Source organism: Phyllostomus hastatus, unplaced genomic scaffold (genome assembly GCF_019186645.2).
Source record: "Phyllostomus hastatus isolate PE091 unplaced genomic scaffold, TTU_PhHast_1.1 phas_contig_58, whole genome shotgun sequence".
Classification (NCBI taxonomy): Eukaryota; Metazoa; Chordata; class Mammalia; order Chiroptera; family Phyllostomidae; genus Phyllostomus; species Phyllostomus hastatus.
Window position 1 is genome coordinate 44,680,299 of NW_025333916.1, and position 17,539 is coordinate 44,697,837.

Here is a 17,539-nt window from a genome sequence, read left to right on the forward strand (position 1 = left end):
TGTTGTATTTTCTTAAAATAGAATACTTTTGTATCATTTTTCCTATGGACATATATAAAAGCTTTTTCTGTGTTCTTTTTTTATTGAATAGAAATGAACATATTCTCTTCTTACAATAGGAAGTTACTATCAATTGTCTCATATTTCCTGGTTTCTGGATGTTCCTCATTATAATAGTACTCACAGAAATCAACTTAATAAAGATTAATTCCTCTCTGACCTTTACAAAATAGCACTCTGTGGTCATTTACATTTTGAAATATTTTGTCTTATTGACTACCCATCGTCCTAGTTCTGATTTTTTTCAGGATAAAAATGCAATATTCCATCTTGTTTATAGATTTTCTCTGATCTTATTTTCTTCTTTATTTTTTAAAAGCTTTTATTTATTTACTTTTAGAGAGAGGGGAGGGGAAAGAGAAAGAGAGGGAGAGAAACATCAATGTGTGGTTGCCTCTTACATGCCCCCTACTGAGGGCCTGGCCCACAACCCAGGCATGTGCCCTGACTGGAAATTGAACCAAGTGACCCTTTGGTTCAGGGGCCAGAACTCAATCTACTGAGCCACACGAGCCAGGGCTGGTATTATTTCTTCCTAATAGATTAGCTATTTGTGTTTTCAGAAACTATTAGTGTAGCCTTCCATTCTTCACTTTTTATTTTTAAAGGAAAAATATGGACATATTGACTGTTGATGGTGTGTGAATAACAGGAGGAAGCTGCCACTTACACAGGGTCGGGGACCTCGGCCCCTGTTACAGCCTCAGGCAGAATTGACAACCTTAGAACATTAATCAGATTAGAAACATTTTTTAGAAACATTTTTTTTTGTCATAAGAATTAAAGTTATTTTAGGCCCTGGCTGGCATAGCTCAGTGGATTGAGTGCGGGCTGCGAACCAAAGTGTCGCAGGTTCTATTCCCAGCCAGGGTACATGCTTGGGTTGCAGGCCATAACCCCCAGCAACAGCACATTGATGTCTCTCTCTCTCTCTCTCTCTCTCTCTCTCTCTCTCTCTCTCTCTCTCTCTCTCTCTGTCTCTCTGTGTGTCTCCCTCCCATCTCTCTCTAAAAGTGAATAAATAAAAAATCTTTAAAAAAAAAGAATTAAGGTTATTTTGCTCTGATTCTTTTATCACACCCTAAAGATCTTTTAGTGGGAAAGTAGTTTCAGATCAATTACACACAAATGAATATCATGAGGCCTTATAATGAAGCACCATTATTTCTAGAGTGCCTTTCAGGGTAGTGCTCCAAGATCTGAGCTCCGCAGGTGCATTTGCATGCACCTGTGCCTGCTGTAACAAGTACGTAGCTCCTTTGGTGACATGGCCTGGCAATGAGAAGATTGCCTAGGTTTATAAGGGCGACATTTCACTGATCTCAGTGATAGGGCTCCAAGTCAAATGGTAAAAGAAGCTTGGCAATGTAGTTTTCCTTATGTTCAAGAAGGTGCTGGAGCATGGTGAGCACGTAACATCTCTAGATAGCTAGTAAGTACCTTTTGTCATAATGTAATGCTCCCATATTTTTAGGTTGTTCCAAACACATGAAATATTCTCTCCTACTCATACTTTGAAAGTTTAATGATACATTTTCCTTAAGTCAGCTCAAAAGTTTCCTGAATAGCATTAAAAAAAAAGGTTCAATGCTATAATAGAATCCAGGATATGCAGAAAAACTTAACTTGAGGCCAAGAATAGGAGATGAAGGAAATGCAAGTGTGGAATTTGTAACTGGATTCCTAGATAGCTTGAATGAGAAGGCAATAGCAAATGTTCAGAATGAGGTCTGAAAATTCTGAATGTGGTGAGAACCAGAGGTAAACTAAATATTTAGCAGTGACCCAGTAATGGAATTTAAATATCAATGAATATGTGTTATATATGTATTTGTAATCTAGGATTAAAGCAAACAGAAAATAACATACAAGAAGAGGCAAAATATATGTATGGATTTCAAGCTTATCTTAGAGTTTTGTCATATTCATATATATATGAATATATTATAATCAGTGAGCCATAATTTATGGATAAAATGTAACAGTAATTCAATGATAAAAATTATATCTATTGGAGTACAGATGCAGAATTTGTAGCAAATTAAAATAAAATCAGGAGAAATACCACTACTAACATTTCAAGAGCAGCAAATTTAGTCATAGGTAGACTCAGTTTTAAAATAGCACACAGACTGGGAACCAAAGTGTCCCAGGTCTGATTCCCAGCCAGGGTACATTCCTGGGTTGCAGGCCATAACCCCCAGCAACTGCACATTGATGTTTCTCTCTCTCTCTCTATCTCCCTCCCTTCCCTCTCTAAAAATAAAAAAAAAGTATGTGTTTAAAAAAATAAAATAAAATAAAATAGCACACAGAAATACAGATGAAAGATATTAATTATTATGCTTTATAAAAGTTTGCATTTTATAAAATTTTATTTTGTGAAACATTATATATAGAAGAATATATAGACATATGTTTACATTTTTAAGAATAACAGAAAATAATAGCTATGTAATCGCCATTCAGGTTAAGCAACAAAGCTTTTTCAGTGCCTCTAGCAGTACTTAGGCCCACCTGCACAGTCCCAACACATTGCTTTCCTCAAATATTCTTCATTTTCTAATAATAATAATCACCCTGGATAATCTTCTCATAAAAGCAATGCATGTAATGGACAGATGTGTGAAGTAAGTATCTCTTGACCCTATCATTAGAGCCCCAGTCCATCAACTCAAGGATAATCACTATTTGCATTTTTTTTGTAAACTTTCAGTATACTTTTTGGTACATGCACTAAAAAAACACATAGATGTATTTTCTATTTATGCAAAAATTATACAATAGAGAGGGCTCTGTACTTTTCAACCTAATATATTTTGTAATGTTATGTCAGTGCTATGGATACACTTCATTTCTTCTGGAAGTGGAGTGCTCCATTATAGACCCAAACGGCCATTTATCAGACCCCTGATTCTGACAGTCTGGTTGTTGTCAGGCTTTGTTTTAAATTCTTGAGAATACTGCAATAAATATTCTCATACTCACTTCCTTGGCATTCTTATTTTTTTAAATTATTTCTAGCAGTGAAGTTTCATAAGCACAATTTTTTAAAGGTAGTTGGATGTGAGTATCCTGGAATCTCTGGGGAGTTGTGTTGTGCATTTTTAAGGTGGAAACTCTATACTTACTAGCGTCTCCAATTTTGATAAATGCAGAATTTCCCGATGGAACTGTACTAGGCACATATCTCAGTGGGATTGTAATATGGTGTAGCTATAAATAGAATTATATTTGCTTAAATTGACATATACAATAAAGTGCACGCTTGTCATGGATAAATACTTTTAAAATAAGTGATAAATACTAGATAATTTTATTTAATGTAAAACACTGTATTATTAAAAATAATGAAATTTCCTTAGGTTCTTAATAAGAATATATTTCTCCTCTAATAGGTGGTCGACTTCCAATCCATATTACCTTTTTATAATAATATGTAACTAAGGCTAGTTTTGCACATAAGTTTGATTTCAACAAATCATTTTTAGACATAGTAATTAATAAAAATTACTTCCATGTATATCTGCTGAGCAACCAGAATTTACTCAAGGATGTTATTTAAAAAAAAACACAATAAGGTAATCAAGAGTGAAAATAATCTCCATTATTTTTTTGTTACATTACTTACAGTAGTTCCTCTTTATCTGTGTTTTCAGTTACCCCTGGTCAACAGGGTCTGAAATATTACAGGGAAAATTCCAGAAAAAAATAATTCATAAGTTTTCATTTGGATTCTGTTCTGAGTAGCATAATAAAATTTTGTGTATTCCTGCTCCATCCCACTCAGAAAGTAAATCGTGCCTTTGTCCTGAGTCTCACATCAGGGAGGGGGTACTCGCTGGTCAGGTGACATTAGTGCAGAAATTTGAAGAAAAGGAGATTTTGAACTGTGCTTAGATGTAGACAAGGACCCTCCAAGGGTAGATAAAAAGTCTGCCCATAGGATTTGAAGTAGAATCTGACTGGTAAATATGGTAAACAGCAGAGCATGCAGAACGGCTGAAGGAGATCAAGTCATGAGCTGTTGAAAATGTAATTTTACATACAACACGAATGGGCTGTGGAGTGGAAGGTCGCTTCTGCACTGAAGACCTGAAAGAAGGGCAGCACATGAGATAATGACCACTTTTGGAGGCCCACGCCTGGTTAGGGCCCTAGACCATTCAGTGGGTGACTATCCAGGAGTAACCTTGATGGCTGTTGGCAGGGCATGCACGCACGTGTGTGTGTGTGTGTGTGTGTGTGTGCTCTTAATTTTATGTGATTTCTGTGAAGAAGAAGCACAAACAACAGATCTGCAGCTTGCCTTTCAAGCCATGACTAGGAGCTTTGCCTGCATGTTTCACGGCGCTCTCCTACACCGGTGGGTTCTGAGTCCACTCATTGTCCCTGGAGTAAGTCGCTCAGTACGTCCTCCTAGCACTCTGGATCCAAATGTTTACTTTCATGTTAAATTTTTGTTGGCACTTACAGTCTGTATTTTTATGACATCCCATAATTATTTATTCCCTCACTCAATACTTTGTTTGACTCACTCCTCCACTTTGAAATGAAAGCCAAATATTTGACGACAAAGTGACATTTCATTGTATCAGTTAAATGAGTTTTAATAACATACACTGAATAAAATTTTACAATTTAAATTTAGCACATTGTCAACAAAATTTAATATAGTGATAGATTATGTAAATTATGTAGTAATTCACAAAATTGTGAAGATAAAGTGTTAAACCTTTTGGATCTCTTGAACCATTCATTTTTTTGTGACACTCCAAGAGCTAAAATGACTTCCAAAGTGCCAATTTATTTTGAAAGAATAATTATAAAATTATAATCTTTCTATAACTCCCTGCCCTCAAATTATATATTAGTTTTTCTTTTTTGTAGTAAATGGAAAATAGGTGTTCAGAGTTAAAATCTGGGAATACTTATTTCTCTATTTTTTCCATTCCTTATATCTTATCAAACACCAAACATACCTTACATTTCGCTACTAAACATGTTCTTCATTAAATTTTTCAGAAACACTTATGTACGTTAACACTTTGAAATGGCATCTGTGTACTAAGCCATTGTGCAGTGGAACACCAGCATAGTCCAAATAATTTGGATATGACTTTCTGACAGAACTCTCAAAATATGTCTCACTATTGTCCCCTCAGTTCATTGTGCCCAAAAGTCAGCATGAAAAATCCCATATTTGAACTACTCCATAACATCTTTTACACTTAGGCTAACATTCAGAAAATATCCTGCAAATCTTCCATCTGTTTCTTTTACACCATCTCTTGCTTTTCTCCTCTGCAGCCATCCTTTCCCTGGGACTTCCCACCACGTCCACGGAGGACCCACCCTGCCCCTTCTCATCCTTTCTTCTTCAGATTTTAGTTTAAACGCCTCCTCTTCAGGGAAGGCTTTCTTACCTCTACCGTCTTTGCACCCAATGGACCAGATTAACATTCCCTTCCACGCCATTCTTCACGTCTTCTCAGCACCTCCAGTTGCTTGCCCCCGTGTCTTCCTTGACTGCGTATGTTGTAAGCCCGTTGTGAGCAGAATACATTCTCATGGTGTGGTTCATCATTGTGCCACAAGGACATGTTAATTGCTGAGCACATAGTAATCCCACAGTGAAATTTTGTTGATGAATAAAGGAATTGATTAATAATTCAGGCTGTGGAGAACGTTGATACAAAGCACAGTATTACTATATATAAACATATTAACAATTTTGATCTTTATTTGAAAAATCATTACAAATATACTAATTTCCCAGCATGAGCCAGAAACACTGGAAATAAGTGGGTGGGAGCAATATGACACAGGGTCTAGATCCATGGGTCTGGGGCCCAAACAAGGCCATATTTCCATTTCTTCCATCTGCTCTTTTCCATGTTGGCTTCCTTCCCAGGCAGCTCTCTGCTACTACCAACCCCTTGGCATCCTGAGGGTAATTACTATAGTTCTGAGTCCTAGGCACTCTCATAAAATTTCTGGAAATTATTCCAAATGGACCAACTAGGGGCATGATCCCATCCCTGCAACAATCTTTCTGAGATTAGGAGGATGCAATTATGATGACCAGTCAGTCACTTTAGGGACGCATGCTTCTCCTGAGGAGTGGGGTGCAATCTCATCCAAACCACATAGATCAAGGGTCAGTACACAGATTATTCCCAGCGGGCTTTTGGGATAATGTCATACAAAGAACTGGGAATGAATAAATGTGAAAGCAGCAAATTGTCTACTAAAATGTAACTAGGCAAGCAGGGTCAGAGAGAGTTTAAGCAGAGAAAACAGCAAATGCTATCACTCTGGTAACGAGTATACATGCAAACTAGTAAGGCCATTCAAATGGACTCTGGAAGAGAGCACATGGCAGATACAAAGTAACATGGGTAATAAAGTAGGACTCAAATTGTATAAAGATTTGCAACTCATATGAAGGAGATTTAGGAAGAAATTGAAGGATTTTCAGAATCTTATATAGTGTGTTCATTATACTGAGTATTTTGTTCATTGGTGTATTCCATAAATCAATTATGTCACTATATTAAAAAATAAATGTTAACTCTTGGAAATAAATCTGTTTCATCTTTATAAAACAACTGATAGAAAAGTAGCTGATATCAATTAATAGATCTAAATTGCTATGAAATCAATTTTAAATATAGTTACCAGTCCAGTGTTCTTGTATAACTAGAATAATGTAATGTGATTATACATTTATGATGTTGATTGTATTCCTTCTCATCTAAATTTTTTAAAAAAGTATCTTATAAATATATCCTTAGATTAAGAAAAATGAAATGTTTTGAGATATTGGTTCTATAGAAATAATTTGTACTCATATATGCCATTTCTAGAAACTGGTGTTGATACTGGTAGATTATATTATGCATAATTATTAGGGGGGAAGCTAATGATAACTGCTCTTGGAAGAGCTGGAAAGATGCTAAAAACCAAAGGAAGATATTTTTGAGAAAATAATAAAGATATTTGATTTTTCTTTCCATAGGGAAATTCATGTTGTAAGAACACTAAAAATGCTTCAGTTCTTTTATTTAATGTGTTGCAAGTTGAAGCTTGGAATATCTTTTGTTTAATTATTCAACTGGAGGGGCAATGCAATACCTAAAATAGATGCTTTAATGCAAGTTTTCCTGAGATTAATTACTTGAGATTCAATATAGATAATAATACAATTTTTAAAAATGTTTTTAATTGTTGTTCAAGTACAGTGGTCTCCATTTTCCCCCACCACTCCCCACAACCCCAGCCATCCCCACCTCCCACCCACCCCTAATCCCACCCCACCTTGATTTTGTCCATGTGTCCTTTATACATGTTCCTGAAAACCCTTCCCTCTTTTTCTCCCATTATCCCCTTCCACCTCTCCTTTGGTTACTGTCAGTTTGTTCTTAATTTCAATGTCTCTGGTTATATTTCACTTGCTTATTTGTTTTGTTGATTAGGTTTCACTTAAAGGTGAGGTCATAGGGTGTTTGTCTTTTACCACCTGGCATATTTCACTTAGCATGCAATTTTAAAAATAGATATTTTTATTTCCACACCATTCACTATAAAGTAAACACACAGGGTACTATGGAAATTTGAACTAATGGAATAAATACAATTGTAGTTTCCAGAAGATAACATATAAAAGAATTATAAACATATAATTGTTTCATATTATAAAACATATTTCAATATCCATGATACTTTTCATTTTTTAAGTGGTAATTATCTGGACTTGAAATCTAGTCATGAATATAAATTCATATTTTTCTTAACAAAGAAATTTCATACTATGTTTACTAGCTATCCATCTTCACACTTTTTTGAATTTAAATTTATTGGGATCATATTGGTTAATAAGATTATATAGGTGTCAAGTGTGCAATTCTATGATACATCGCCTGTATATTGAATTGTGTGCCCAGCACCCAAAGTCAAGTCTCCTTCCGTCACCATGTATTTGACCCCCTTTACCTTTACTATTACCCTAAAGTCCTTCACTGTGGTATCCACCGAACCGTTGTCTGTGTCTACGAGTTTTTGTCTGTTTTTCTTGCTTGTTCCTTTGTTGTTCTAAGTTTTATATCTAATTTATGAGGTAAATCATCCTGTTCTTAATGTTTTTGTCTGATTTATTTGGATCAGAATAATATTTTGATTAAAATAATATTAACTTATTCAGCTAAATTATGTACTCTCTTAAATCTTAATAATGTAGTTTATAACCTGTGGGAGAATTTACAAGTGACCGAATGGGTTGTTGGAACTTGTAAATGACAGAGGTTGCATAGCATCCAATCACGTAATTAACAGAAATTACGTGAATATCACCTTAGTGTTTGCACAGGTTTTGCTGTAAGAACTTTGATCTAATAATTCAAAATGAAGATTATATGCACTACATTATCTATATCATCATACTTTATATCAATTATCTAATAAATATCTATTATATACTGTGAGTTTTAGATGGTGCATAATCACATAATTATGGTGATTATATATGTCTTCAAATTCACAAATGCTTCTACTAGCTTAATATGTAAATGTACTTTCTCATCAATTCTCTGCCTTTCAGAATCAGTAGGACATATTTGGCTTGCATTCTAAAGTACTCAGTAGTGCCTGTCATCTAATATTGTTGGTTGCCCCTTTTCTGGGCAAATGTTCCATTGCATTTCTTTCCCACCCCTGCCCCCTGGGGTTTGGTGAAGCCATATTCTAAATTCAGATGAATATGTTACGAACTGACTAGTGAATTTAATCATCAATTGGCAGGAACTCTTACAGTGTTCTCTTGTTTTCGTGGCACGGACACTAGCAATTTTCAAGATGGTGGATGCTTCTTCAGCCCAAGTACCTGAGTGTCAAAAGAGAGCTGAGATCCTTTGTTAACCTCTGAGGGTGACATTGTGTGAAGGAGGATGAGAAATAGCCAGTGTCTCTGTGCTGATGCAAGAATGAGTACAGAGAGAAGAGGGCAGCCATGAATAACAAGGTAAAACATGTGCCATTGCCTTGGGAGCTGAATGAGCAGGAACAAAAAGTAATAGAGAGAAGGTCATGCACTGAGGGACTCTGTATTTTAAAGAGAAAACTCTTTCTCCACTCTAAGCAGTAAGCATAAAATTATAAAATAATGCTCTGAGTAACAAAGGCTATTTCATACTCAGTCTAGCAGCACGGAGGGCATATAGTCTCTAATCAAATGTGGCTGAGAAGGGTAATTGGAAAGAAGAAGCCATAGCTCAGAGTCAAACATCACAATTTGGAAACATTCAAGTGTAGGAACACAGTATCAATTGGGTCAAATATGTTCAAAAATTTAGAAATTTTTGAGGTTTACAAAGGCAATAGAGTGCATATAATTTCCATTGCAAAACAAAACAAAACAAAACAAAACAAAAACAACAAAAAAACCCACTGGGAGGGAGATGGGGCCATCACCCTGCCCACAAACACATACATAGCTCTGCACTGAGATCCAGGCATATCCTCACTAGGTCAGGTGTTGCTGCTAAAAACTTTTTGTTTGCAGACTTCTTTAATGCTTAGCATCACAGATAAGAGATGTTCACATTGACCTCTCCTGAGCAAAGTGGAGGCCAAGATTTGGAAGCAGAAAGAGCCTGTAATGAAAAGCCCTAGATTCTTTAGAAATTCCAGGAAGGTGCGAGTATAAACCAAGAACCTAATCTCTTCCCTCACAGCACTTGCCTGATTCTGGGACCATCCAAAGGGAGAGGCCTGAGGGGAGGGTCCTGATGTCATGGTCCCCAAGGAGAGCTGGGCTCCTCTGTGATAAAAAAGTGTATCACCTTCCCCTGATGTAAATGATGGTCTTAGGAACCCCTACTGTGTCTTTAAGCTCTGGAAATACTCAGGGCAGAATTTTTCACAAATCTGAGGGAAGAATTGAATTCGGTGAAAAATGTGGACATTGGGAGAGGAGAAGATTTCTTCTGTAGCCTGGAACAAAAACAAACACTGACAACTGGCGTGCACTCTAAAGCACATACTGTCTCAGGAGATGACCTTCTAATGCACAAAGCAATGCTGCCTTGCAAGGGAATACCAAGATTACACTAAATTCCCAGAATGAATTGAGCTGAGAGTAGGCAAAGTACCAATTAACAAGCATGGAATTAAGTACAAATGTTAAAGTGTGGTATAATTAACACAAATACCTCAAATCAAAAATAAAACACAAACCAGATGGAATTAATTAGGGTTAAGATGAGTTCTACCAGGAGAAAATGGAAAAGATGATGATATAGTGAGAGTAATCAAAAAAGTGGGAGAGGGAAAAAATCCCTGAAAAATTCAAGTCTTTACTTGGATGGACTCACTAATTTCACTAACTACTGATGAAAAATGGAACACATTTAGTGATATCCAGAAAAATATTTGTGTTGTTTTTGGTAAAGAATGGGTAAGCAATTCTCAAGCATAGTGGTTTTGGCAAACGTAGTTCAGGTTTCAGAAACCTTTTACACTCCTAAATACCATTAATGATTCAAAAGAGTTTTGTTTATGTGCTTTATATCTATTTATTTTTATTGTACTGGAACATAAAATGGTATTTTAAAATAATATATTTATTAGTTTATTAGTACAGGTTGACATAAAAACATGTTTTCATAAAAAATGTATATTTTTGCAAAAACGTACATTAGTGAGAAGAGAGATGGTTTTTCAAATTTTTACAAATCTCCTTAATGTCTGACTACCAGAAAACAACTAAGTTCACATCTGCTTCTATGTTGAATCTGTTATGACACATTGTTTTGGTTGTAGCACGTAAAAAAAATTTGCACATACATGTGTATTTGGAAAAGTGAGGGTGTTCTAAAACTTTTCAGATTATTTTGTCATTACACCAGAATTTGACACAATAATTTCTGAATGTTAGTTGCTATGTAGAATCTAAATCTATACCCATGCATTTTTGTACTTCTTTACATTAAAATCTGTGGGTTTATCTTGCATATTTGTTGGGGGTCACCCTGCCTGGTCTCAGGAAGCTGTAACCCCTGTGACTTAGGCTGAGTGAGAGACCTCCAGACCAGGAGCCACTGAAGAGACAAAATTTATTTCCCTGGCATGATCTACAGTCAATGATGGGTAACAATTCTCTAAGAAAGAGAATGAACCTAAGATGGATGCGATCACGTGGCATGGCCTGAGGAAAGAAATTCACGGGGCTGTGGAAATGAAGGGGTGATTGACATCAACCCCTGCCCCCTTTGGCTTTGTCAAAGCCTGAGTCTTTGCTCTTGGATGTGAGAAATCCAAGTCTTCTGGCTGCCTTTGTCTTCGTTGTTAACTCAGGCCTGCAGGGGCACTTCAGACCAGAAACGGTGGACCCCCGGGGTAATCAGGCCTGGGACATAGAATATGCAAGATCCTGTGAGATCTGTTTGCTGGAGGATGTTATTAGATTAGAATTTCAAGGCACAGACAGGAAACCAAAACTGCCCTTTGAGCCCTGTTAGATAAAACCCCAATCTCTGCCCAGAATCACAGCGGGGATTCTGTCTGCACCTTTGTAAGTCACCTACTTCTTTTGATCTTTTCTGCCAGACTGTGGATCCACAAACTAAGTCTGTTTTCTCAATAAAAATCTGCTTGGGTGTGGACACGGCAGGCTCCCCATGTGAGGAGTGGCCCTTCTGTTCCTATTCCCCCACAGGACCTGATTGTCTCTGTGTATGTTTTTAGCATGTTCTGATGAGCATCCACAGCTGAAATGGATACTGCAGGCCGGTATCATCCACACATATTGATTTGTAATGTCATACATCGACCATTTGGAAAATACCGCCTAACTGCAGATGTTTCAAATAGTTTACACACTTCATTGTACACTTTGAAAACACAAACACACACAGAACACACACATCCATTTACTTTTGAAATGTCTTAGTATCGAGAAGCTGCCAGGTCCATAAGGGGCACAAGTTTTCCAAAATTCTACTTTGTCTGTGAAAGCTCAACTTTTATGATCATCAATAAAAACTGTCAACTGTATTTCTTTTGCCAAATATTCATGTTTGAATAAACACACTTGGTATCTGAATCACTATTGCAAGTAAGAATGGTTTTCCATGAAGAAAGCAGCAGATCAGATTTATCTGATAGCTCGTACAATTAATTGCCTGAGTAATTTCCTGAAGGTAACTTTCAAGTCAGTATGTAGTAGAAATGTTTCATACGTATTTCTTATGTCTTCACAAAGAACATTAAAAAGACATATTCACAAAGGTCAAATTTTGATAACAGTAATAATTATTATTGTTTCCACAAGGACATTCTTAAGTGAAACTGGGCTTTTTATTTTTTGTGAATGCATGGTAGTGAACAATGAAACTCCAGCCTCCACAGTCTGATGACAATACTCTTAAAAACCAATGTTGAAGACAAGTGACATCTTAGTATTATTTTGAACATGGTTCAATTTAACAAACACCCTAAAAGTGTTTTTGGCACCCACACCAAACCACATAACACCTTTGAGGGCCACCAGGAAAAAGACTTCCCACTTACCCCGCGCCCCACAACAAAGCAGAGATGTTAAATTACAGCGAAGTTCATCCTTCTCCCACCCACCAGTCTGACTACTGTAATCTGGAAGGGAAAGGCTGTTTCATGAGATAAATCAGGAAGGTGGTTTCTGCTGTATTGTGGTTAACACCATCCCCAAGGGCTTTGCCCTCGTCAAGTTAGCGGCCACCCTCTCTGTGCTCCAGACCACAGGAAGAGAAAATAAGTCATGAGCAGCCGTTTTCTTTGAAGGCGTGTGAAACGAAGGATGTATGCACCTCTCCAACCGTGTTCCACTGGCAGACACTGGATTCAGCCCAATCACCAGAAAAGCTAGAGAAGTGGAAAAGCTAAACAAGTATATGCCCAGGAAAAAAAAGACAGAATAAATTTTGAGTGTGTGCCTATGTGAGTCTTGGTGGAAAGGAGAGCTAGACTGACGATGTTCCAGGATTTTGGAATTTTAAGCATTTTTTTAAAAAACTAGAATCTTTCAAATAGATGAAACAATTTTATTTCTATTTCAAAGAAATATATTAAAATTGGTAGTTTAAAAATGTTAGTAGATCATTGGGCAAAAATGGCCAAAGAATCTTATGGACAGATAAATGATAATTTACCCATGGACCTGACACAAAAACTAAGAACTCCCAATTTTAGTTACATCATCTATGAAAAATACTTCAGAAAATGGTCTAAATAACTGTACATCACTTTAAAATAGATACTTTAAGAAGAGATCAAATGAAAGTAGGAAAAAAGAAAGGTGTGAGTGGTGATAATTTATATATCATTAATACAATGACAGCCTGCTTGAAATTTTTTACTATAAAGGCTAAGCAAAATTTGTTGAAATGGAATATCTGTGTAGCAAACAACAAATCAAACCTCGTATAAATAGCATAACATCATTTTTATTTTATGTTTTGTCTTTCTATTTTTATTGTTGTTCAAGTATAGTTGTCTCCATATGCCCCCCACTTCTCCCCTCCACTCCACCCATCCCCACCTCCCATCCTCTATCTTACCCCCCCTTTGGCTTTGTCCATGGGTCCTTCATACATGTTCCTTGATGACCCTTCCCCTATTTCCCCCGTTATCCCCTTCCACCTCCCCTCTGGTTACTGTCAGTTTGTTCTTTATTTCAGTGTCTCTGGTTATATTTTTCATGCTTGTTTGTTTCATTTTTTTTTTAACTAAATGTTATGAGTTGGAACAAGGGGAAAGGAAAATGTTCTTCTAAGGTTAAAAGCTCTTAAAGTGAAAAATTATTTTGTGTTATGATAAAAGAAAATCTGCTCGAAGGACACATTCTTCACAAAACTGTAAGCACCAAACCACGTAGCATTCCAAACATAAAGCCCAATCTGTTAGAAGTGTAGGGATAACTTGATAAAAGTAGAATTATATGCTGGGAATGTAATATTTCTTTCTCAGAATTAGGAAGGTTTAGTAGAAATAAATAAATGAGAACATATAGGAATTGAATACTGTAATAAACTTCACTCAGACATAAGTATCTGATCCTGTATTCTATGAATATCAAATATATATATATATATTATATATCTTTTATTAGTATCTGAAGAACATTTACGAAATCAATAATATACTTAGGCTCTAAGGAAAGTCTTAAAGTTTTTTAAAAAGTACATTTTTCAAAGGCTACAACTGTTGCCATAAACTCAATAAATTCAGACATAAATTTAAAAAATATGATAAAAATTCTAAGTACTTTGTTCAATATAAGGAACTCTTTCATAAATAATGTTTACCTGCTGAATCCAAAAAAGAAATATGCCTGAAATTATAATCATCAGGAAAGTTAATGAAAAGGAATATATTTTTAAAGATTTTATTTATTTATTTTTAGAGAGGGAAAGGGAGGGAGAAAGAGAGGGAGAGAAGCATCAATGTGTGGTTGCCTCTCATGTGCCCTCTACTGGGGACCTGGCCTGCAACCCAAGCATGTGCCCTGATTGGGAATCAAACCAACAACCCTTTGGTTCGCAGGCTGGCACTCAATCCACTGAGCCACATTAGCCAGGGCAAAAGGAATGTACTTAACAACAAAACTTATAGATCACTTTAAAATATTTTAAATATCTTTGCATTGGCTGAATGTAATTGGGGTAAGTCCTCATTTTGTATTAGCCAGTTTGGCTGCACTAACAAATAAGCCTAAAATCTCAGCAACATACAACATCAGAGATCCCTTGCTCATGTTCCCTGATTGCTGCGTTGGCCTGGGCTCTTTTCTATGGTAACAGACTGAATTTGGAAATCCAGGCTGAGATATCAGTACCTACATGGACAATGCCATTTTCATCACCACACAGCTACATTTAAATCATTAGCTTGCAGGTTCCCACTATGCTTGTATTGACCAAACAAACAGCATGGCCAGGCCTCATTATGTGGACCATGACTTACATGTTACTGATCTGGAAGCACTGAAATTCACAGGACAAGGGCAGGGAAACATCATCTTTTGTAGAGAGAAGAGAAAGGGGCGGAAATAATCTGAAAAATAAAACAATCTTTCTTGTCCCTTACATTAAAAACTTGATATAAACCAACTCAACTGGCATAAGAGTGCATTAAAATAAAAGATAAAAATAATATAAAAGTATATTATATTGGGAATAAGAAAGAATATATAGCTACAGGTAGATAAATAATTAATCAAATCATATTAATATAATTTACTACATATGAATTTATGGAAACAAAGTTAAGGAGAGTAAAATGGGTAATGCCATAGTCCAACAAAAATTGCTAGTGTTACAGAAATATAAGGTTTTACTAATTACTAGATAAATTAATGTTATCTTAGGTGGTTTTACAACTAAGATCTAATTTTTGAAATAGCAATATTACTTAACTATTCTCAGAAACATTTATTTTCTGTAGATTGAAGAACTTTTATACCAAAATCTAACACATATCATTAATACTGATAAGTCATTCCTACCCTTTATACATGTTACTTGACGAACCTTCCCCTTCTTTCCTCCATTATCCCCCTCCCCTCTACCTTCTGGTTACTATCCGTTTGTTCCTTTTTTTCAATGTCTCTGGTTATATTTTGCTTGTTTGTTTATTTTGTTCACTAAGTTCCATTTATATGTGAGATCATATGGTATTTGTCTTTCACTGCCTGGCTTATTTCACTCAGCATAATGCTCTCCAGTTCCATCCATGCTGTTGTGAAGGGTAGCAGCTTCTTCTTTCTTTCTGCTGCATAGTATTCCATTGTGTAAATGTACCACAGTTTTTGATCCACTCATTTACTGATGGCCACTTAGGTTGCTTCCAGTACTTGGCTATTGTAAATTGTGCTGCTATGAACATCTGTGTGTATAGGTTTTTTTGAATTGGTGTTTCACGATTCTTAGGGTATAATCCTGGTAGTGGAATTGTCAGGTAAAAAGGTAGTTCCATTTTTAGTTTTTTGAGGAAATTTCATACTGTTTTCCACAGTAGCTGCACCAGACTGCATTCTTACCAACAATGTACTAGGGTTCCTCTTTCCCCACAACCTCACCAGATGTTTGTTGACTTGTTTATGATGGCCATTGTGACCGGTGTGAAGTGGTGTCTCATTGTGATTTTAATTTGCATCTCTCTTATGGCTAGTGATGCTGGGCATCCTTTCATATGTCTCTGGGCCTTCTGTAAGATTGAGTTTGGGAGGTGGGGGTGGGTGGTGCAGGGGAGAGTAATTGGGGAAAAATGGGGACAACGGTAGTTGGACAACAATCAAAAACATTAAAAAATACTGATAAGTCTTACATTATTTTAATTGTAAGTATATTTTAAAATTGAACATAAATTGTTACCCTATAAAGTCAAGTAAAGTGTTGGAGTAATCCCAATCTCATTTTTTAAAGTAGAAGTATAGAGTCAATATTATAAAAATTATCAAACTAAGATATTATATCATTGAATTAATGGATCTATTAGGAAGTGTATAAAGGGAAATTGTCAAAGTCCAAGCACTATTTATAATAACAGTCTTACATGGAATTAGGATGGGAGTAACATATCATGTACAATAATTCTAGACCTTAGAATTAGGCTCCTCTTGCAATAATAATGCTTCATTAAAATCCATTTCAAATCTCAGTGGCTTCCAACAACCACACTGGTTTTCTTACTGTGAGGGTTAATTTTATGTGTTAACTTGGTTAGGCTACAGTATTTGGCCAACACTGAGTTTACTCTGAAGGTATTTGTAGATGCGATCAACATTTATAATCAGCCGACTTTAAGTAAAGCAGATTACTCTCCATACTTTTGGTAGCCCCTCCAATCATTTGAAAGCTTTCAAAACAAAGAATGAGGTTTCCTAAAAAAGGAATGCTGCCTTCAGACTGCAACAGAAATCCTGCCTCAGTGTAGAGCCTGCTGGCCTGCTCTATGAATTTCAGACTTGCCAGCACTCATAATCTCATGAGCCAGTTCTCTACAATAAAGCTCTCTGTCTCTTTCTCTGTCTCCTGTATACATCCAATACATGTCACATTATATAGAGTACATATATGAATTTATATACATATGTAGATATGCATGCATATATATAAGATATCCTATATAAAATACATATAATCTGGAAGATTATATACACACACACACCCAATCTCATTGAGAGCCTCTATTTGAATTGTGTCTAATCCCATCTCATTGTACAGAGCACATCTCTTGGCCAAAACAGAGTCAGAGGGATAGTCAAGTACACATTGCCCCATAGAGGAAGGGAGGGACATTTTTTGAGGACTACACATGACAATACCAGAATTCAAATAACAATTTTTGTGTGAGAGAAGAAAAGAATTCCTTATACTATAATTATTTATGATTATTTTGGAAATGTTGATGGATAACATAAGATGGTGAAGTAAAATAAGTGACT